The sequence below is a fragment of the Salmo trutta genome, chromosome 20 (genome assembly GCF_901001165.1).
Source record: "Salmo trutta chromosome 20, fSalTru1.1, whole genome shotgun sequence".
NCBI classification, from domain to species: Eukaryota; Metazoa; Chordata; class Actinopteri; order Salmoniformes; family Salmonidae; genus Salmo; species Salmo trutta.
The window spans coordinates 29,576,253-29,600,643 of NC_042976.1; the positions used below are offsets into that span (position 1 = coordinate 29,576,253).

The 24,391-nt window shown below is 44.7% G+C and overlaps 1 protein-coding gene across 1 annotated transcript in view; it reads left to right on the forward strand.

Annotated features, from left to right (window-relative positions):
* The first annotated feature begins 12,605 nt into the window (after nt 1–12,605).
* LOC115156299 (BCL-6 corepressor-like) overlaps nt 12,606–24,391 on the forward strand; it is a 55,934-nt gene continuing 44,148 nt past the window's right edge. Inside the window, 1 exon segment of the mRNA XM_029703750.1 lies at nt 12,606–13,384. The gene's annotated coding sequence lies outside the window, so the exon portion shown is untranslated.

Below are 24,391 nucleotides of genomic sequence, written 5' to 3' on the forward strand. Positions count from 1 at the left end.
TACAAACGATTGGTGGTAAGTTGATCTCTTTTTTTTAAGTTGTAGATATATTCCAATGAAGTTAAATCTATGTATATTTTTTTATATATAAACGTAGGAAAGTCTTAAGAGAATAATCCACTTGCTTTGAGTAAAGTAGTAATATGTTGGATGAGGGTCACTTTCCTGACCAAGGTCCTTCTTCCCCTGATTGCTCAGTTTCTCACACAAATCATTAAGGAACCTACCAGGTACAACCCGAAATCCGTAACCATGGGCACCCTTTTAGATATCACCCTGACCAACCTGCCCTCTAAATACACCTCTGCTGTCTTCAAACAGGATCTCAGCGATCATTTGCCTGTGTGAGTACTGGGTCCGCGGGTCAAAACGACCACCCTCATCACTATCAAATGCTCCCTAAAACACTTCAGCGAGCAGGCCTTTCTAATCGACCTGGCCCGGGTATCCTGGAAGGATATTGACCTCATCCCGTCAGTAGAGGATGCCTGGTGCTCTTCAAAAGTGCTTTCCTCTCCATCTTAAATAAACATGCCCCATTCAGAATTGTAAAACTAAGAACAGATATAGTCCTTGGTTCACCCCAGACTTGACTGCCCTTGACCAGCACAAAAACATCCTGTGGCGTTCTCCCAGTGATATGCAACTTTTCAGGGAAGTCAGGAACCAATATACTCAGTCAGTTAGGAAAGCTAAGGCTAGCTTTTTCAAACAGAAATTTGCTTCCTGTAGCACTAATTCCAAAAAGGTTTTGGACACTGTAAAGTCCATGGAGAATGAGAGCACCTCTTCCCAGCTGCCCACTGCACTGAGAATAGGAAACACTGTCACCACTGTTAAATCTACAATAATCGATCATTTCAAGAAGCATTTTTCCACGGCTGGCCATGCTTTCCACCTGGCAACCCCTACCCTGGCCAACATCTCAGCACCCCCTGCAGCAACTTTCCCAACGCCCACACCCCCCCGCTTCTCCTTCACCCAAATCCAGACAGATGATGTTCTGAAAGAGCTGCAAAATCTGGATCCATACAAATCAGCTGGGCTAGACAGTCTGGACCCTCTCTTTCTAAAATTATCTGCAGCAATTGTTGCAACTCCTATTACTAGCCTATTCAACCTCTCTTTCGTGTCGTCTGAGATCTCCAAAGATTGGAAAGCTGCCGCGGTCATCCCCCTCTTCAAAGGGGGAGACACTCTAGACCCAAACTGTTATAGAACTATATCCATCCTGCCCTGCATTTCAAAAATCTTTGAAAGCCAAGTTAATAAACAGATCCCCGACCATTTCGAATACCACCGTACCTTCTCCACTATGCAATCTGGTTTCCGAGCTGGTCATGGGTGCACCTCAGCCACGCTCAAGGTCCTAAACGATAATATAACCGCCATCGATATAAGACAGTACTGTGCAGCCGTCTTCATCGACCTGGCCAAGGCTTTCGACTCTGTCAATTACCGCATTCTTATCGGCAGACTCAACAGCCTTGGCTTTTCAAATGACTGCCTCGTCTGGTTCACCGCCTACCTCTCAGATAGAGTTTAGTGTGTCAAATCAGAGGGCCTGTTGTGCGGACCTCTGGCAGTCTATGGGGGTGCCACAGGGTTCAATTCTCGGGCCGACTCTTTTCTCTGTATATATCAATGATGTCGCTCTAGTTGCTGGTGATTCTCTGATCCACCTCTATGCAGACGACACCATTCTGTATACTTCTGTCCCTTCTTTAGACACTGTGCTAACAAACGTCCAAACGAGCTTCAAACGCCATACAACACTCCTTCCGTGGCCTCCAACTGCTTTAGTAAAATGAAGTGCATGCTCTTCAACCGATTGCTGCCCGCCACCCTCCCGCCGACTAGCAGCACTACTCTGGACGGTTCTGAACCTAGAATATGTGGACCAACTACAAATATCTAGGTCTCTGGTTAGACTGTAAACTCTCCTTCCAGACTCTCCAATCAAAAATAAATCTAGAATCGGCTTCCTATTTCGAACAAAGCCTCCTTCACTCATGCCACAAACATACCCTTGTAAAACTGACTATCCTACTGATCCTTGACTTTGTCGATGTCATTTACAAAATAGCTCCACACTCTACTCAGCAAACTGGATGTAGTCTATCACAGTGCCATCCGTTTTATCAGCAAGCCACTATACTACCCACCACTGCAACCTTTATGCTCTCGTTGGCTGGCCCTCGCTACATATCCGCGCCAAACTCACTGGCTCCAGGTCATCTGTAAGTCTTTGCTAGGTAAAGCCCCGCCTTATCTCAGCTCACTGGTCACCATAGCAACACCCACCCATAGCATGCACTCCAGCAGGTACATTGCACTGGTCATCCCCAAAGCCAACACTTCCTTTGGCCACCTTTCCTTCCAGTTCTCTGCTGCCAATGACTGGAACGAATTGCACAAATCTCTGAAGCTGGAGTCTTATATCTCCCTCTCTAACTTTAAGCATCAGCTGTCTGAGCAGCTTACCGATCACTGTACCTGTACACAGCCAATCTGTAAATAGCACACCCAACTACCTCATCCCCATATTGTTACTTGCCCGCTTGCTCTATTGCACCCCAGTATCTCTACTTGCACATCATCATCTGCACATCCTTCACTCCAGTATGAATGCTAAATTGTAATTATTTTCGCCTCTCGGGCCTATTTATTGCCTACCTCCCTACTCTTCTACATTTGCACACACTGTACATAGATTTTTCTATTTTTATTTTCTTTTGTTTTATTGACTGTATGTTTGTTTGTGTAACTCTGTGTTGTTGTTTTTGTTGCACTGCTTTGCTTTATCTTGGCCAGGTCGCAGTTTGTAAATGAGAACTTGTTCTCAACTGGCTTCCCTGGTTAAATAAAGGTGAAAAAATATATATATAATTGGCCAGGTGGCCCCTGGCCAAACTGAGCAATCAGGGGAAGAAGGGCCTTGGTCAGGAAAGTGATTCAATCAGGGGAAGAAGGGCCTTGGTCAGGAAAGTGATTCAATCAGGGGAAGAAGGGCCTTGGTCAGGAAAGTGATTCAATCAGGGGAAGAAGGGCCTTGGTCAGGAAAGTGATTCCAAACTTCTTCCATTTAAGAATGATAGAGGCAACTCTGTTCTTGGGGATTCCCCAGATTTGTGTGTGCCTTTCCAAATCATGTACAATCAATTGAATTTACCTCAGGTGGACTCCAAAGATGATCAATGGAAACAATTTCGAGTCTCATAGAAAAAGGTCTGAATACTTATGTAAAAAAGATATTTATGTTTTTATATTTAATACTGTAACGACCCTGGGTTTATAAGCGCGGAAATCGACTCTGCCACTTCAGCATGCTTTTGTGGCAGAGTCGATAGCGCGCTGGACCTTTGGGCTAGAAGGTCGAGTGTTCGAGGCCTGCTCCCTGCTGTTTCATTACAATAGATTTGCAAACATTTCTAAAAACCTGTTTCGCTTTGTCATTATGGTGTATTGTGTGTAGATTGATGAGGAAATGTTTTTATTTTATCCATTTTAGAATAAGGCTGTAACGTAACAGAATGTGAAAAAGTCAAGGGGTCTAAATACTTTCCAAATGCACTGTAGGCTAACTCACTGATTTCCCTCTAGCATAAATATTTTTAGGCCTACTCTCTTGCACGAGTTGCTTCTGCCACACGCTGGGAACTGCTCAGCAAACGGCCCTATAATGGGGCCTATGTGGTTCTAAATAGGGGGTTTTCTCATCGGGGAGTTCCCAGCCTTCTTTCCACTCTTGGTTCAACTGCCTGTCAGTGTCAGAGTTGGTTGATTGATAATACAATGGCGAACAATGTGCAGATCTAGATTATTAGATTTCTATAAATCAATCCCCTTCGCCCGCTCGCCCGGCTGTCTGTCTGTGCGTGCTTGTGAGGGCTGTACAAGCTGGGTGAGGAACTGCATGAAATGTACACCCCCCTCCTCTCTCTCTCACACACGCACTCAAACAAACACTCAAACACACACAGCACGGGCTAGTTTGTTTGCTTGTGGTGTGTGTGAGTAGTGAGTGGGTGGGTGTTTGTGTGTGTAGCCTATCTCTGTGTTGCGTGTGCACAGCACTAACTAATTCCTATACCATGCATATGATTATGGCTGTATTATGTTGTCTTGGAGTAAAACACCCACCAGGGTTAAACACCCACGTCCTGTAATTCTCACAGAAATCACTTTGTCGCACATTTTTTATTAACACTTGCTCAACTAAAAATCTAATCTCTCATCTCAATTTAAGTTGATCCACCCAAAACGATGTTGAGCTAAATTGATCTAATATTTTGTCATTTAGAAAAAGTGATATATATATATATATATATATACTGCTCAAAAAAATAAAGTGAACACTAAAATAACACATCCTAGATCTGAATGAATGAAATAATCTTATTAAATACTTTTTTCTTTACATAATTGAATGTGCTGACAACAAAATCACACAAAAATAATAAATGGAAATCCAGTTTATCAACACATGGAGGTCTGGATTTGGAGTCACACTCAAAATTAAAGTGGAAAACCACACTACAGGCTGATCCAACTTTGATGTAATGTCCTTAAAACAAGTCAAAATGAGGCTCAGTAGTGTGTGTGGCCTCCACGTGCCTGTATGACCTCCCTACAATGCCTGGGCATGCTCCTGATGAGGTGGCGGATGGTCTGAGGGATCTCCTCCCAGACCTGGACTAAAGCATCCGCCAACTCCTGGACAGTCTGTGGTGCAACGTGGCGTTGGTGGATGGAGCGAGACATGATGTCCCAGATGTGCTCAATTGGATTCAGGTCTGGGGAACGGGCGGGCCAGTCCATAGCATCAATGCCTTCCTCTTGCAGGAACTGCTGACACACTCCAGCCACATGAGGTCTAGCATTGTCTTGCATTAGGAGGAACCCAGGGCCAACCACACCAGCATATGGTCTCACAAGGGATCTGAGGATCTCATCTCGGTACCTAATGGCAGTCAGGCTACCTCTGGCGAGCACATGGAGGGCTGTGCGGCCCCCCAAAGAAATGCCACCCCACACCATGACTGACCCACCGCCAAACCGGTCATGCTGGAGGATGTTGCAGGCAGCAGAACGTTCTCCACGGCGTCTCCAGACTCTGTCACGTCTGTCACATGTGCTCAGTGTGAACCTGCTTTCATCTGTGAAGAGCACAGGGCGCCAGTGGCGAATTTGCCAATCTTGGTGTTCTCTGGCAAATGCCAAACGTCCTGCACGGTGTTGGGCTGTAAGCACAAACCCCCACCTGTGGACGTCGGGCCCGCATACCACCCTCATGGAGTCTGTTTCTGACCGTTTGAGCAGACACATGCACATTTGTGGCCTGCTGGAGGTCATTTTGCAGGGCTCTGGCAGTGCTCTTCCTGCTCCTCCTCTGCACAAAGGCGGAGGTAGCGGTCCTGCTGCTGGTTGTTGCCCTCCTACGGCCTCCTCCACGTCTCCTGATGTACTGACCTGTCTCCTGGTAGCGCCTCCATGCTCTGGACACTACGCTGACAGACACAGCAAACCTTGCCACAGCTCGCATTGATATGCCATCCTGGATGAGCTGCACTACCTGAACCACTTGTGTGGGTTGTAGACTCAGTCTCATGCTACCACTAGAGTGAAAGCAACCGCCAGCATTCAAAAGTGACCAAAACAATCAGCAGGAAGCATAGGAACTGAGAAGTGGTCTGTGGTCACCACCTGCAGAACCACTCTTTATTGGGGATGTCTTGCTAATTGCCTATAATTTCCACCTGTTGTATATTCCCATTTGCACAAAAGCATGTGAAATTTATTGTCAATCAGTGTTGCTTCCTAAGTGGACAGTTTGATTTCACAGAAGTGTGATTGACTTGGAGTTACATTGTGTTGTTTAAGTGTTCCCTTTATTTTTTGAGCAGTATATATATATATATATATATATATATTCTAATGAAATTAGATTTATATTTTTTTTTAATAAACCAGTAGGGGAGCCTAAAGATAAATAATCAAAAATGCCCCCAGGCAATCCAATGCAAGTCAATGTTACTCTATACAGTGCCTTCAGAAAGTATTCACACCCCTGTTGTGATACAGCCTGAATTTAAAAATTGATTACATTTAGATTGTGTGTCACTGATCTACACACAATATCCCGTAATGTCAAAGTGGAGTTATAGATATATATTTTTACAAATGAATAAAAAATGAAAAGCTGAAATGTCTTGAGTCAAGTATTCAACCCCTTTGTTATGGCAAGCCCAAATAAGTAAAGATTTGCTTAACGAGTCAGATAAGTTGCATGGATGAACTCTGCGTGCAACAATGGTGTTTAACATGATTTTTGAATGACTCTCATCTCTGTACCCCACACATACAAATATCTGTAAGGTCCCTCAGTGAATTTCAAGCACAGATTCATCAACAAAGACCAGGGAGGTTTTCCAATCCATCGCAAAGAAGGGCACCTATTGGTATATGGGTAAACGTGAAAAAGCAGACATTAAATATCCCTTTGAGCATGGTTAAGTTATTATTTACACTTTGGATTGTGTATCAAAACACCCAGTCACTACAAAGATACAGGACTCCTTCCTAACTCAGTTGACGGAGAGGAAGGAAACCGCCCAGGGATTTCACCATGAGACCAATGGTGATTTTAAACCATTTACAGAGTTTAATGGCTATGATAGGAGGAAACTGAGGATGTATCAACATAATTGTAGTTACTCCACAATACTAACCTAAATGACAGAGTAATAAGAAGGAGGCCTGTACAGAAGAAAAATATTCCAAAACATGCATCCTGTTTGCAATAAGGGACAAAAATAAAACAGCAAAAAATGTGGCAAAGAAATAAATTAATGTCCTTAATACAAAGTGTTATGTTTGGGACAAATCAAACACAACATATCACTGATTACCACTCTTCATATTTTCAAATGTGGTGGTGGCTGCATCATGTTATGGGTATGCTTGTCATCGGCAAAGACTAGGTAGTTTTTAAGATAAAAAGCAACGGAATAGAGCTAAGCACAGGAAAAATCCTAGAGGAAAACCTGTTTCAGTCTGCTTTCCAACAGACACTGGGAGACAAATTCACTTTTCAGCAGGACAATACCTAAAACACAAGGCCAAACACTGGAGTTGCTTACTAAGAACGCCATTGAATGTTCAATAGTGGCCTAGTTACAGTTTTGACTTAAATCGGCTTGAAAATCTATGGCAAGACATGAAAATGGCTGTCTAGCAATGATCAACAACCAACTTGACAGAGCTTGAAGAACACTAAAAAGAATAATGGGCAAATATTGTACAATCCAGGTTTGCAAAGCTCTTAGAGACTTACCCAGAATGACTTAAAGCTGTAATCACTGCCAAAGGGGATTCTAACGTATTGACTCAGGGGGTTGAATACTTATCTAAACAAATTATATTAGTGTTTTATTTACCATTAATTAAAAAAAAATGAATTTTTCTTCCACTTTGACAGAGTATTTTGTGTAGATCGTTGACAAAAAAGTACAATTAAATACATTTTAATCGCACAAAAGTTTGAAAAAGTCATGGGGGCTGAATACTTTCTGAAGGCACTGTATCAGCATTTTCCAAATCATGTCCAGATAATCTATTAGTAATTTCATTGATTTACATAATCCATTTTTTGATACTTTAGGATGATTTGGACAGGAAGTGCACAAATGAAAATAGGGACCTTAATAAATCAAAACCTTTTAATAGTGAGGTGTGCAATGCCATTTGGTTTCGATATTTGACTTATTTAATTAAAATAAGATACCTAGACTTTAGCTTTTAAGAGTCAATTACTGTAAAATGTCTAAATTAAACATATAACATTTATTTTAACACACTTTCAGGAGGCATTTTGCCCTATGGGGGTGGGGGTGGAGGGGGGGGGGGCGACAGTGTTGCAAAACGCCCACTTTCTAAAGTTTCTGTTTTTATCAAATAACAAACAAAAAAAATTCTGCCCTTTAACATGTGTTTTCGTAAGGATAGCAAGTATGCACATATCTATATCTTACTGAACGTTGTTTTTTTGTCAAAAAATATACATTTTTCCTTAGGGGGGGCGTTTTCCCCCAACGTGCCCTAACGTGCCTCGTCTGGTCTTGTCTTGTGCTATACAGGCTCTATAGAGGGCCATTTAATTCCCAAATGCGGTAAAACGAGCCCCCCCACACACACACAGTCTATATGTTTCCCTCGTCTGCCGACCGCCGTCACCGCCCCAGATACCAGCTGCCGCCTCTCGAGCCGCGGACATTTATCTGCTGCGGTGGAGCCTGAACGGAAAGGAGAACGAGGGAATGGGGGGAGGAGAAGTGGAAATGAACCAGCGAGAGGGAAGATGGAAGGGCGGAGATGAGAGCTCAGTTATGGAAACGTACTCCGTTTTTCCGTCTCGAGCGCCTCTCTCTCTCTCTCTCTCTCTCTCTCTCTCTCTCTCTCAATTCAGTTAAATTCAAATGGGCTTTATTCGAATCGGAAACACGCGTTTACATTGCCAGAGCAAGTGAAATAAACAAAAGTGAGATGCCTCAAAGCAACATCAACAAGAAAATATTGCGCACTATCATGCCTTCTCTCCTGCCATGGCTAATCGCAGTAGCACGGGAAGGGAGTGAAGCGCCGGAGGCCTCTCGGAGCTCGGTAGCCCAATGTGTTTATGAGCGTGTTTGTGTGTGTGTTTATTTGAAAGAGAGAGAGGTGGAAACTGAGCTGCACTTCCTAACCTTCTGCCAAATGTATGCCCATATTTCCCTCAGATAACCCAGACCCACAAATAATTAGAAAACAAATGCAATTTTGATAAACTCCCATATCTACTGGGTGAAATACCACAGTGTGCCATCACAGCAGCAAGATTTGTGACCTGTTGCCACAAGAAAAGGGCAACCAGTGAAGAACAAACACCATTCTAAATACAAACTATAGTTATGTTTATTTTCCCTTTTGTACATCATTACAACACTGTATATAGACATAATATGACATTTTAAATGTCTTTATTCTTTTGGAAGTTGAGTGAGTGTAATGTTTACTGTTAATTTTTATTGTTTATTTCACTTTTGTTTATTGTCTATTTCACTTGTTTTAGCAATGTAAACATATGTTTCCCATGCCAATAAAGCCCTTAAATTGGAATTGAGAGGGAGTGTGCACAGCCTGACAGCTCAGCCAGAGTGGGGAGAGAAGGGGGGGAGCTTCGCTGCGCTATAAAAGGCTAGTGGTCTGCTCAGAATGCTTGAAATCCAGGCTAATCTTTTTTGTCTTTTGACATATTTAAATGCCCACACCTGGTGTCGCAGGTCTAAATCAGTCCCTGATTTGAAGGGAACAATGAAAAAAATGCTATGGAACTGGTTTCGAGGTCCAGAGTTGAGTTTTAGGGTTCTATATTCTTGGCCCTTTCCGATTTTCTCGCTTCACGTTTCTCTTTGTATCACTGATCAGCCTTGGCACGGGGCCAGGCTTGCCCCGCTGCGCTGGTCTGTAATTATCCCTGGTGAGGCTGCGCTAACGCAGCGTGGCGCGCCTGTGGGGAACCGGTTAGCCCGGCACGGCGGGGGGGCTGTTGCGTACGTGCGCGTGTGTGGATTGTGATAAGGAATCCGTAACGATCTCAAGGTGGATTCCCCGATGATTAGTGAGGGCGCAGTATGAGTGTAAGAGAGGTGTCCATGTGTTAGAAAGTGTGTGTGTGTGCGTGCTAAAGAAAAATAGTAGGGTTTGTCTGAGTAAGTGTATATTATAAAAGTGTGTGTGCCTGTCCATATGTGGATTGCGGTAAGCGATCCATAACGATCTGCAGGTGGATTGTGCTGATTAGGACCGGCTGCTGCTAGCTGAGCTGCGTGCAAAGAGCTTCCTGAAACCTGAGCCTGAGGTGTGCGTGTGGCATTTGTGTGTTAGTGAGACATTGTGCGTGACACTGTGCTAGTTTGCATGTTGGCTGCCCTAACCGAATGTGTTTTGTGTGTGTGTGTGGGGGGTGGGGGGGGGGGGGGGGTGTGTTTCTGTGCAAAGTGTGTGTGTCTTTATGTGTGCGTCTTTGGCTGTCTGTGTCAGCAGTGTGTGTGTGTGTGTGTGTGTGTGTGTGTGTGTGTGTGTGTGTGTGTGTGTGTGTGTGTGAGTGTGTGTGTGGCAGCAGTGTGTTTGCCAGTGTGTCTGTACTGTGTGCGATTGCCAGTAATGTGTGTGCTGCTCTAACTGTTTCCATGGGGCTTTGTGTGTGTGTGTATGTCAGCGTTGCTCCAGTGTCTGATTGCAGCAGCAGATGGCTGGATCACTGTGACCTCCCAGAGTGCTGCTCCTACACTGGGGTGTGTGTGTGCATTCACTGTTTTGGTTTACTGACACACGCATGCACAGACACAAACACACACTCAGAGCTCTGACTGTTTCACATAAATATACAGGGGCAACTACAACTACCTCACACACAATCAAACTTACATGAGCACAAAGTCACACACCCACATGGATGCACACACACTCGCAGAGCTCTGACTGTTCTACCACAAAGATTCATTCAATGGCTTTCAGCCTTGAAAGGTTTGCTTGTTTTTCTCAGAGCTCAGTTGACGTGTGTGCTCTTACATTTGAAAGAGAGGGAGAGAGATAGATGGTGTCAGTGCTCTGATTGGAGCTCTGATGTAGGACTGGCCCGTGACTCAGCCTATGGTGGCTGTGTGTGCATGCTCCAGAGGTTCAATGCAGAGCTGAAAGGGGACGTGTGCATTCATGCATCCGAGCTTTGACCTTCTAGACCAGGCCAGTGACAACACTACCAGCCTTTGTCAGATGGACACTCCATCAAGTGGCCTTTTCCTGGTTGCACTTAAGTAGATCGATACCTATCACTGAAAGTCTGAAATATGCCATTTGTTATATGTTTATGACAATATTAGGACATTTTCCCCTACTATAAAAGGTTGTTTTTCCTTGCCATGTCACAAGGCTCAGAGGGCTTGGTTGAATGCAAATGACACATTTCAGTTCTCTGAAAGAAAATAGACAAAGTATTCTTCACGACCTGAGTTTAGTGTGAACAGTTTTCGTATTTTTAAATAGAAACAAAACCTGTTTTTGATCTGTGTATCTCTCTCTCACCCCCTTTCCCTGATTCACCTTCCATACCCTCACTACTAAAGCAACCCTTCCCAGCCCAGGCGTTTCAGGATTCGCCACCCACTCTCATGCTAATAGCCTGTGTGTGTGTGTGTGTGTGTGTGTGTGTGTGTGTGTGTGTGTGTGTGTGTGTGTGTGTGTGTGTGTGTGTGTGTGCAAATCCCTTGGGGCCGACGGCTCTCTGATTTCAGAGCAGAATAATGCAGCACTCAGCCCCTCTCTTTCATCTCCTCTCATTCTGCATTCTCTCTTTCTTCCTCTCTCTTTTCTCTTTCTCTGTCTGTCTTATCTGGTTCCCTCTCTCCTGTCCCTGCCTCTGCTTCTCTCTCTGACTTCGGTGGGATAGTTTTAGGAAAATTCTCACCTGACAGTTTGCCTTCAAGGACTAATTTGTATGTTTTTTCAATGTGTGTGTTTGAGAGAGAGTGTGTGTGTGTCAGGCAGTGCTTTTTCAGCTCCTACTCTCAGCAGCTGCATAAACTGCACCCAGACCTTCCCCTGCCAACTCTCCTTCCTGGCCTCTTCTCCCCTCCCTCCTCCCTAACCCTCCCTCTCTCTCTCGCTCGCTCTCCCTCACACACACCACACCTCCGGCTAGGCTGGATATCCCTTGTCTCCTCTGACACGCAGACCTAACAGATTCATCTCAGCCTTGAGCAACCAACAGAACGTCTGCCTTCCCACTTCCTCTTTCTGGGTCTGTCTTTCTTCCTCCCCTCCTTTCTCTCTTTCTGGGTCACTCTCTCATCCTCTCTTCCTCATCACACTTCTCAAACTCACTGCATGGCATGACTTTGCAACATGCAACATTGAACCCAAATATGTACAGAGAAAAATAGATATGCTGTAAAACCAGTGTCCTTTGCCATCCCCTGTCAATATGTTTGGGTGGTGTGACATATTTGAATTGTGAGATAATGTTTGGGTAATTGTGTAAAACACAATCTTCTGTACATTGGGCTGGAACTCGACATGTCTGCCCATCTAGTTCACTGTGTGTGACAGCACAGCGTTTACTGTCTTGACACCCCAGGTGTCAGATATATATATACACACACACACACACACACACACACACACACACACACACACACACACACACACACACACACACACACACACAAACACACTATCAACATAGGCCCCTGAGGGTCTGACTTAGTGGCTGAGGTGTGGAGGCTTTACATTGGATGCTTTTCTTCAAGTTCCAGAATAAACGGCCCTTCATTGAACTTGGAAGAGCAGGTTCTCTCCCTCCCTTATTTTTTCCACTTCACTCTCTCTGTCATAATCCTACTTTACCTCTTCACTTTCCTTATCCCACACTCTCTCTCTCTCTCTCTCTCTGCCTGAACCTCCCGTTAAGCTACGGCGTCATCCCCCAGTCAATTTCTACCCTTCATTTATTTTTTCCCTTTCACCGTTCACTGCCACCCTCCCCCTCTTCTAGCTAGTGTTTTGTTTTACACGCCCGCCCCAGCGCGCGGTGTATGTGCAGGAGGTTTATGGTAATTGCGGTCTCCCGACTGGCCTTCTGGGTAGAGTCTGCGCGATTGAGAGAGTCGCTCGCGGTACAGCAACCCACTCCGCTCCGCGCGCCCTGTTCGGCGTCTTCAGCAACTCGGCACGAAAGGATCTACCAGGAGCTTTCAGAGAAAAACTACGGAAAGATAGACATTCCCGACCTTTTTCACAATATCGCCGGAGATAAATAGTATATTTTCGGAATAGACTGGGATTGACGAGATTGGAAGTAAGAGCTTTGAAACGGCATGCTCTGATAAAACCCAACATGGCGCTGAGAGATACGACCGAGCTGAATGCATTTCTGGAGTCCGCGGACCTCGCCACCTGTATCCTTGCGCACTGCTAAACTGTACGTTACCAGCCGCTGGGACGTTCTATAAAGGATGATTGGAAACCTTATTCTAGGGATTTGTCACACTAAGTCGATTTTGACGGCATTTTCTCTCGTCTGGAAACATATTGACATATTACTGTGAAAAAGTATTGTGCGAGTGTAAAGGAAAAACTATAACACATTGTTTAATTGACTGACAAGTAAATAACCCTTTAGCCACACTTCTGCTGATTTATATCCAACGGTTTGAATATTCGCTGGCCCGGGATGTCTATGCTTTTATAACGGAATCGTAACCTCCACGCACGAATATTTGCTCAGAGCCGGGAACAACTTGGAAAAACGGGAAAAGGAAAGTCGGAAATAGAGGATATTGACCAGGTAAGACAATTATTTGGGTAATAAAGACGTTTGGTTTTGGTGGGTCTTGTATTCGTTCTGCCACTGGGTTATAAACCTTGATCTCCCCTCGCGTATGAGAGGATAGCCTATTGTGGGTAGCCTATCACCACCACAACGGCATAAATTGATTTTCTCCAACATGACTCTGTCAACCCAGAAGTGTAAGCTTACGAAGCCTGGAAGAGAATTGTGTAAAGTTCTACTATACAGGTTCGGAGGGATTTTATCGCGGTGTCTGCGTGCGTGAGAGAGCGAGAAGGGGGAGAAAGAGGAACGGCAACTTCTAAGAATAGCGCATAGGGTGGTCTTTGTGTGTTTCGGCGGGGCAGTGGCATGTGGTTGATAAATAACATGGGTTTAGTTAGTCATTCGGCCCTGTGCTTGGCGACCGGGACCGTCCTGTCAACCCGGAGAGCGATGAGTCGGTAAGTCATACAGGACGAGGCTTCCCCGTCAACGAACGGTTCCGAGAACGGTTGGATGGAAAGTGACTGATAAGACTGAAGTAGGCTAGGCTACTAAATAAACCTTATTTTCTTTACCAGATCGATCCAAGTGTTCTCAATGTGTGCGTGTGCGCGCCCTAAACAAGGTTACGGAATCCAGCCTCGCCCTGCCAAGAGGAGGGGATTGTTCCGTTTACACACGGTTCAACACAGTTCAACACACTCCATCTCTCTGTCATTTGAACCCGATCTGGGATACAGGCTACAGGGCTTTTTGCCTGCCTGGCAGTTTCAGTCTTAAATCACCACCTTGCACCAGCAAATTCCTTAACTTTTTCAGAGATAGTTTTCTTCCATATAGGTATATTGTCACCCATGTTTTAGCTCCGCACGCAGCCACCGCCTCATGCCAGGGTTTCTCCCAATGACTGCATGATTTTTCGCCGCGCATGAGGCGTGTGTGACCTCGGGCCAGCGATAGAACACTAATTGGGGCGCGATCGATGTCTCCTATCTCATTGGTTGCAGCTCAATGGTATTAGTTAGGGTTCTAGAATTACGGTTCTAGAATATTGGAGTCGACCAAATCGTCTCTCTGGTATACAAACGCCGCTTCAAATACACCAGCATATACACAAACACCCACACCCTGTTTAGCCTTGTACTTAAATATACATATAGGCTACTTCGCTTGCCTGCGCTTATGTCATAGGCCTAGGCCTACTACGCACGGCTGGGAAGGAGATTACACGGGGCATGGCCTACTCTTTCCCCAACCGCCTAGCGATGGTATAGGGGGAAACCGTGATTTATGACATAGTGTTTGCTCCCAAGTCATTGTGGCAGATAAGTGATCACTTCAAATAGACAGATAGGCAGAGGACCAAAGTCAAAGTGAGAGCTTGCGTTGCGATTGTCCCCTGACATGACTCAGCAATGATAGTAAATACCCTGAAAGTGGGAAAATAATGTGGTTTATTTGGATAGAGAAGGTTTTGGTCTGTGCAAACGGACTCATAGTAGAAGGAAGAGAAGGGTGTGCTTTCCCAATGTAAATATAACATTTGAGATGGCTATAGAGAAATTATTTTACCCCTATACAAGATAAATCATATGAAGCAGCCAACGGGTCAAAAACTGGTTGAATAAACGTAGTTTCCATGTAATTTCAACCAAAACATTCAATTTAGGATTTATTTTCACCTAAATCCAATGGGTGACATGTTTGGTTTATTTCACGTTAAATTACCGTTAGTTGATGACTTAACCAAATGTAAATCAGAACTGGACATTGAACTGATGTCTATGCCCAGTGGAAGGTGTTCTGTTTCCAATATCCAAAATTCCATATAGGCTATATCTTGACAAGTTGCATCTTGGTTTTGTTTGAATTCCTCCAAGCCTTCAGTGGCCTTGCGCACAGCACAGAGCACACACACACACACACACACACACACACACACACACACACACCGCGCGCGCACACAGCATAGGGTAACAGTGGGAGGTATCCATATTTAGCCAAGATCTTATCGATTTGTTGGACAATGCCGCTGCAGGTCTATGCTAGATGGCTATGCGTAATGACATCTTTATTGAGATTGTTCGTGAGTGACCCGTTTGAAAACGTTTTTTATTTACTAAAGTTGTACGCATTACGTGGTTGTTGTATCATTTTTTGTGGAATTATTGAAAGACTGGATAAGAGTGTCTGAATGGCCCAGAGTAAACGACCCGCTTCTTTCTAAAGCTGTGTATAGTGCATAGGCTAACGTTTAATCAGCTGACCTATACTTGGACTTTCAATCTCACCGAGTTGATTCCACCACGGGCTTCTGTACTTCATAACGCCGAAACAGTTCATTTAGATGTTGTTCTGGTTGCAGTTTATTTGATAGCATCCCATTGGACTGTTTAGCGCCTCATTGTCTACTATGCTCGTGGGATGAGGTCAGCCGTGCTGATTCATTCTCCAGGTGTCCGTTCGCGCCCAGAGGTCAACATTACGCACGAGAGAGAGTAAGAGGAACGGGGGGGACTGGGGCGAGAGGGGACAAGAAACTAGACAGGGAGGGGGAGGCGAGAGAGCGAGAGGGGACAAGAAACTAGACAGGGAGGGGGAGGCGAGAGAGCGAGAGGGGACAAGAAACTAGACAGGGAGGGGGAGGCGAGAGAGCGAGAGGGGACAAGAAACTAGACATGAAAGGAAGAAGAAAATGAGAGGCCCCATAATTTGATTTCCCCCCTGACGATGCAGTAGATTAGTCTGCTATAGCGTAGGTTGCACGTTATTTCATTGAATGGCTCGCCATCACGTGTAGCAAGGTCATTGTTTCCTCTCGTGCTCGAGTTACTATCTCTCCATACACTATACCACCATGTCTATATGGGCAGGTCGGGGACTTTATAAATGGAGCAGGAAGAAGATTGCATAGACACTGATCTAAGGTCAATTGTGTGTTTATGTCCTTAAATGATTGGATCGGGAGGGTAAAGCCTACCCTGATCTCCGATCTGTGCCTGTCTACACGGAGCCTGGCAGGCTATTGTCCTGCGGTTTGATGGATCTGGTATTTGTGACAGCGTCTCTGGGCTCCCCGTGGGGCGGCATGGAGATGGTAATCTGGGTCGCGCAGGAACAATCTCACCGCCGCCATTCTAAACCCATTAAACGCTGTTGGGCCGTTTTGTAATCGGCTGAAATCAATGGATCTACGAGGGGGGATCCATGCGCTAATATGTCAATATAATTCTCTGTGGCCATGTGTGTCACCTGACTTTGGTTCGATATGGTGAAATGGACAGTAATCCTTCTGTATGGGAAGTGAGAAATAATGACAGTATGACCTATTAAAGATAAACCGTTATGTTTTTATGATTCACAGTATATCCCAGCTGCAGTTATGGCCAGGCATGTAGTTTGAGCTTGTGTTGTTATATCCCCGGTCATTATGTTGTTGTCTAGCGATTGATTGTAGCCCCGATTATAGGTAATGTTTTATGCTTACAGCGTTGCTGAGACAAAGCTTCAGCCCTCCCATTTTAGGCTAATGTCACTTGTTGTTTGTGTGCTTTCACTGAATACAACAACAATCCCAACACCACCGCTGCGCTCTTGGCTGCTCATGCGAGGTGCCTGTGAACAAAAGTGAAGGCATGATGGCGGAGAGATGGGGGAGATCGAGTTTCGGTGTGCTGTACTCCTCCCGGAGGAGATGTCATGGTTTGATTGAAGCTGTGCCTCCGTCCAGGCCTCCTGGGACCTCGCGCTGAAACGGGAGAGGCCTTTTTTCTCTCTGTTTCACAGAGCTTTTAGTTCCGCGGAGGCCTCGAGCACACGGATCACTTCCCCGCAGAGAGACGTGTCACTACCCCCTTATAGCACCCACAGCGTGAGGGCCTATGACGACAAATAGCCTGATGTGAGATACTGTCCTTCTTTCATTGAATGGGGAACAAATTAACACCGAATTAAGTGTGTCAACCATCCCGGTCCCTCCTTGGTCCGACCTAGAGTGTGATGATATTTTAATTCGAATAATGTTGCTTTTGTGCAGAGTGGATTATTTATTTGGCCTATGTTCATGACCTCACCGAATGATAATTTTGGGAGAGGATGTTGACGATGACACTTCGCCAGCCAGTCGCCCTCCTTTTCGTCTAAGTAGGCCCCATCTTGATCAAGCGGGCCCGTTTTGCTTTTAGATGTTAGCGCCCACTGCTGACGAAATCCTACAGACTCTGCGCAGAGCGCGGCAGTTCGAGGGGGCGTGTGTGTGTTGCGTTATTTCTATTACACCGCTCAAGAGAACGTTCATTTTCCACCGAACCATAAAGTTCTTAATTACGCACAGTTTGGATATACATGCAAGACGTGGGCTAGGCCAGTGGTTCCCTACCTTTTTCGGTTACTGTACCACCAACTAGATTTAGTACCGTCTTGTGTGCGTTTTATATAGAAATCCTGCATTAAACATTTCATTTGAAGCATAGCAGCAGCATGGATAATTTGAACGTAATTTCATCACACAGTAGGCCTATCTGATTCACAGCCAATTCCACCACATTCGCAGCCAAGAAATTACATTTAAAAAATACATTTTATTCAGGGGATATTATATTCCCAAATATCTCCATATTGATTGAGCCATGGCCCAATGGGACACACTGGTTGAATCAACGTTATTTCCACGCCATTTCAATGAAATTACATTGAATCAACGTGGAATAGACGTTGATGTGACGTATATGCCCAGTGGGGACATTCTCAAACCTCAAAAATGTGTAATATGATGTTTCAAAGAAAAGACTAAGGCTAGGGACTTTAAATGTTCCGGCTACTGCACACACACTATGGAGGCTTCAGTCTAGAGCACCCGGTTAAATTGTGTTTGAGAGCATTTAACTCTCTAAATGGTTAAATGAGTGAGGAATACACTAAGTACAGTTTATTAGGTACACCACCCCTTTCACAAAAGGTTCGCTCCTACAGACTGTAAGTCATGTGGCCGTGGTTTACTGTATAAAGCAGGCAGACTGGCATAGAGGAATTCAGTTAGTTTTCGATAGAATGTTAGAATGGACAAAACGAGTGACCTAAGTGACTTTGAGCGTGGTATGATCATCGGTGCCAGGCGCGCCGGTTACAGTATCTTAGAAATTGCTGGCCTCTTGGGATTTTCACAGCGACTATGTATAGGGTTTGCCGAGAATGGTGTGACGAACAAACAACATCCAGTGTCAGTCCTGTGGGGGAAAACAGCTCGTTGATGAGAGGTCGAATAAGAATGGCAAGAATCATGCAATCTAACAGGCAAATAATAGCGCAGTACAACAGTGGTGTGCAGAACGACATCTCAGAACACACAACTCGTCGGACCCTGTGACGGATGGTTATTGTAGAGGAGGACCACACCGGGATCCACTCCTATCAGCTAAAAACAACAAGAAGCGACTCCAGTGGGCACGTTATCACCAACACTGGATAATTGAGTTGTGGAAAAACATTGCCTGGTCCGACTAATCCTGGTTCTAGTTGCTTCATGTTGATGGCTTTATCAGGGTTTGGCTTAAGCAGCATGAGTCCAAGGCCCCATCCTGCCTAGTGTCAATGGTACAGGCTGGTGGTGTAATGGTGTGGGGAATGTTTTCCTGGCACATGTTTGGTCCTGGCACTTAAAACCCTCACAACCTTTTACAGATGCACAATTGAGAGCATCCTGTCGGGCTGTATCACCGCCTGGTACAGCAACTGCACCACCCGCTACCACAGGGCTCTCCAGAGAGTGCTGCTGTCCTGGAGGGCAAACTATCTGCCCTCCAGGACACCTACAGCACCCAATGTCACAGGAAGGCCGAAAAGATCATCAAGGACAACAACCACCCGAGCCACTGCCTGTTCACCCCGCTATCATCCAGAAGGCGAGGTCAGTACAGGTGCGTCAAAGCTGGGATTGAGAGACTGAAAAACAGCTTCTATCTCAAGGCCATCAGACTGTTAAACAACCATCACTAGCACATTAGAGGCTGCTGCCCTATACATGGACTTGAAATCACTGGCCACTTTAATAATTGGATCACTAGTCACTTTAATAATGTTTACATATCTTGCATTACTCATCTCATATGTATATACTGTATTCTATTCTACTGTATCTTAGTCTATGCCACTCTGACATTGCTCTTCCAAATATTTATATAATTCTTAATTCCATTCCTTTACTTTAGATTGTGTGTATTGTTAGATATTACTGCACTGTTAAATACTACTGCACTGTCGGAGCTAGAAACACAAGCATTTCGCTACACCCGCAATAACATATGCTAAACACCTGTATGTGACAAATAAAATTTGATTTGATTTATACCAATTGGGCAATGTTTCCATGCCCCAAAGAATTCAAGCTGTTCTGGAGGCAAAGGGGGGTCGACCCAGTACTAGATGGTTGTACCTAATAAACTGGCCTCTGTGTGTAGATGTCATTGTTGTAATAGTATATGTTGCCCACTCAGAAACTATCATCTTAAACGTACATGTTTCATTATTTTGCCATATAAAAGTATTGTATATCGGCTAATTTCCCAAATGTGGACAGTATGAGTTAATACCTTACACAAGCTTGCATTTTCACCCAATACAACTTAGTGGAATTACACAACGGTTGATTTTGTCACACACTCTGGGATGGCAGGACTTAGAACCACTTAAATTAAATGGCACAGAACATTTGGGGCGGTCAGTCTATACAAGTCGCTGGCCACACACCCCCAATACATGGATTGGACAGTCAAGCTATCACTTAAATAGCAGCCAACCATTGTCACTGTTGATATCAAATGCCACATCTTGATTCGTTTAAATTAACTAACAGAAAAAGTGGTTCATTACCTGTTCCGTGATGGCAGCCTCCAGAAATCAACATCTGACATTCCAAAATATACTCAAGCCTTCTTCTACAAGTTCTCATCTAACCAACCATGTAGGCCTGTAAGTTATTCCAAGTTTCCTTGTGGCCTTGGAATAGTTTTAGTTTAAACAGCGCTACACCCCAAAGGTTTGCCCCTGTTCTAATGATTTCAGCGTGTGTTTAACAGCGTGTGATTAACAGAAAAAGTGTTGAGTTACACTTACCACATTGGCGACCCACTTGAATTCAAATACAACATATCAAAATGTAGCTAACTGTCTTCTACAAATTGTCCTCTAACCAGTGATGTACATATTATTCCCAGATTCCGTGTGGTTTTTGAGCTGTTTTAGTTTGAACAAGAACCACATCTCCCCCCTCTTGCACAATTGATTTCAACGTGGTATGGATCGGAGTTATTGACACAAGTGATGCATTTCTCTTTCTGTTTTGGGAGCCACAAATCAACATGTAGCTGTGTTCTGCAGGTTCTCTATCCAGTGATGGAAAAAAATCTCCAGTTTCCATGTTTTTTGTTGTGTTAGTTTCAACAGTGAATACAACTGTATTCCCCCTAATCGATATCAGTGATTTATTGGCACTTTATTGGGTTTTTGGTGCGTGTGCAGTTTATAAGATGGTTCGTTAAAAAAAAATTAAAAAAGGATTACTATGTACAGTATGTGTAGATAGTACAGTTTATGTTTTCAATATCACAAACTGTTTTTTCATATTGGTTGTTGATTTGGACACGTTAAAACAGTGTTTTGACATTGGGCTATTTATCAAAATGTCTTGTCAACAGGAAGCATCTACAACATCATTTTCAAATTACATTTTAGTAATATAAATGGAACTTTCAACATTAATTTCCAATAGTATTGTCAGATTAACAGTGCTCAATTAATCAAAAAACATGTTGCGATTGATTTATTTTGATGATATAGGCCTACCAGAAATCCCCAAAACGGTTTACAATGCCTACTAAGGCGACTAACATGCGCGTCCCTGTTACTACAATCCTGGCCCCTCTGGGGACATAAAAGGTCCATTTAGTACTAATTTGGCCCGGGATGAATGGCATGGTTCAGCGGCCGTCACCGCTTCTCCAGTGACAGCACGGGTCACACAATGTCGGCGTTGTTGGCGGTCATGCTCCCGGGACAGTCCTCCCGCACTGACTTGCATTCGCCTGTGTGGCGGGAGGGCGAGAGGCCATGTGTACAGCCCGCGCGCAAATAATGGACAGCTGTTTTAAACAGCCATTCTCTCTCTCTCTGTCTCTCTCTCTGTCTCTCTCTCTCTCTCTGTCTCTCTCTCTCTCTCTCTCTCTCTCTCTCTCTCTCTCTCCCGTGTGTGCGCGCTATAGTGGAGCTCTTTCTCGTCCGTTCTCTCCTCGACCTCCCCACGCCCTCTGCCACGGGACTGTGTGCATGGACACAATGTCCCCGTTGTAGGGTTATGTATTTCATTGGTCATAACGTGTTCGCTATATGGAAATTATAGATTAATATGTAGCCGTCCCCGTGCTGATAATTTGTTGACAACTGTGGATATATTGTGCTACATTGTTGGGATAACGAGTGATTCAGACTTGGTTGTGTAATATTTTCTGTAATTGAATTTCTGACTTTTCATGGTCATGTTGTGACACTCTGTCCTCTTCTCTCACATTCAGTCCCTGTGTGTTACGGAATAAGCTGCTGCATACTGACTACGGGATTGTTGTATCATGTGGAGTGGGAAGTGAAAGCCCTCCTCTGCGCGGTTTGGCCCCCGTATCCGTCCTTTTGCGCTCTGCTGCTGGCTGCCTATCGTGCCGCGCTAGTATTCCGTGCGTAGAAATGTTGGAGGCCTGCCCACGTCTCTCTCTCTGTGTCTACAGGGAGCTGTCTCGGAGTTTCCCTACACCAGTCTCTCTCTCTGACACACACACACACACACACACACACACACACACACACACACACACACACACACACACACACACACACACACACACACACACACACACACACACACACACACACACACACAGCACACCCTACACACACAGCACACCCTAACACACACACACACACACACACACACACACACAGCACACCCTACACACACACACACGCTATAACACAGACACACACATACACACACGCTGTAACGCAAACACACAGACACTCTCTCTCTCTTTTGGCAGCTGCGTGTCTCTCGAGATGTGCTGTTATGCATGAGAGTGTACGAGAAAACTGGGGTACTGGAGAAAGGGCTAGTTCTATCCGAGATAGTTAGGACCTCCCTACCCTAACCTCTCCATAACCGTAACCCTAGCCTAACCCTAACCTTAACCATCTGCAATGGGGTAGGATCCCGGAGAGCAAGGACCCTGGAGAAAGGGTTGCTACATTTGTTGTCTTTGTCGTGTATAATGATCCTGGTAATGAATGTGACAAAGGAATAAAATAAATATGTGATAGTAATCAAAACACACATTGAGAACTATTATTTTACTTCCAACCTGTAATCTTTGTATTACCTTAAACGAGAAAAATGATAAGGCCTCCTGGCATTACGGGCAAAGATGCAGTTTTCATTTTGGTGAATAGATTGCAGTAAAGCTAATCTCTAGACGTGACTTTTAAACCATTCTGAGCATTGTTTTCGTTGTTTTATTTTCGGTCCACCCAAGTGGTATGCGCTTTCTTTTCGTTTTGGCAGCGCGCGCACACACACATACACACACACACCCGAGCCCTGCGTAGTGGTGTGTGCATTAATCCGTGTTAATCCTCACTCCTCACCCCCGTCGCTGCGGAGATTATCCTGCGTCACACTGCATTTTTTAGAGCAGAAGCTCGAGCCTCTGCGCTCCAGAGAGAGATGGCCCCGGGCCCACTCCCCCCGCCCTCGTCCCAGTTTGCTCGAGCCTAGAGAGAAGGACTTGCACAGCAGCATGTCAGGCACGGAAAAATGAACACATTTCCAGATTTATAGCCTACGCCACCCACATCAATATAACGTGTTTGTTGTTTTTAATATTTATCAGCAATGTCACATAGCCTAAACATTTACATTTAGTTGAATCTCCAGAACAGTTTAGCCAGTTGTGCGTATAAAGACGAGATATTTATGGGTTGATGACCCATACCACTGCTCTGACACACACACACACACACACACACACACACACACACACACACACACACACACACACACACACACACACACACACACACACACACACACACACACACACACACACAGCTTCCTTTCTTCTCTCCTGGGGTATACAACTGAAAGGAGGGCAGCCTGGGGAGTTGGTTGAGCGCTGGCCGTGAGGACGTTATTGTTCCTCCGCATGTGACAGGTCAGATGGAGTTGAAGGCGTGATAGTAACAGGAAACGAGATCGGACTGGAACAGATCTCTCTCACTGTTTGCTTTTTCTCTCTCTCTCTCTCTCTCTCTCTCTCTCTCTCTGTCTCTCTCTCTCTCTCGCTTATTCAATTCAAAAGGGCTTCATTGTAATGGGAAACATGTTTACATTGCCAAAGCAAGTGAAATAAAAACAAGTGAGAAGAAACAAATGTAACAACATCAACCAAAAACATTGCTCTCAAAAAGGTTCCAAAAATATTTTGTACATTTTCAAGTGTTATATTATGAGCTATGTACAGTGTTTTAGCAATTTGAAAATAGTCATAGCACGAATCGTAGATGAAGATAAATAGATATTGGATGGAATTCACAATGTTGTTTGTGCGCCACTGTTTCCCTTCTCTTTCTTTTCCTTTTCGCTCTTTTCGCTCTTCTCGCTCTTCTCGCTCTTTTCTCTCTTTCTATTTTCTCTTGCTCCTCTGTCTCTCTCTCTCTGATGACACTTGCTAAAAACACCCGGTGGTTTAATAGTGCGAATCGTGCTCCGCTCCAGCGGTCTGTTTTCTAAACGCAGCCCGACCGGCCCTCTCCGGTCTGCCTGCCGCCAGGCTGCGGCCTGATGGATTGCCGCCGAGAGATGTTTGTTGTGCAAACTATTCTTAGCACCAGGGATGGGCGTCGACGTGGTCTGGCTTTTCCTCCTGTTGTACACACACACACTGTACACACACACACACATACACAACCAGCTCTTCAAAGATG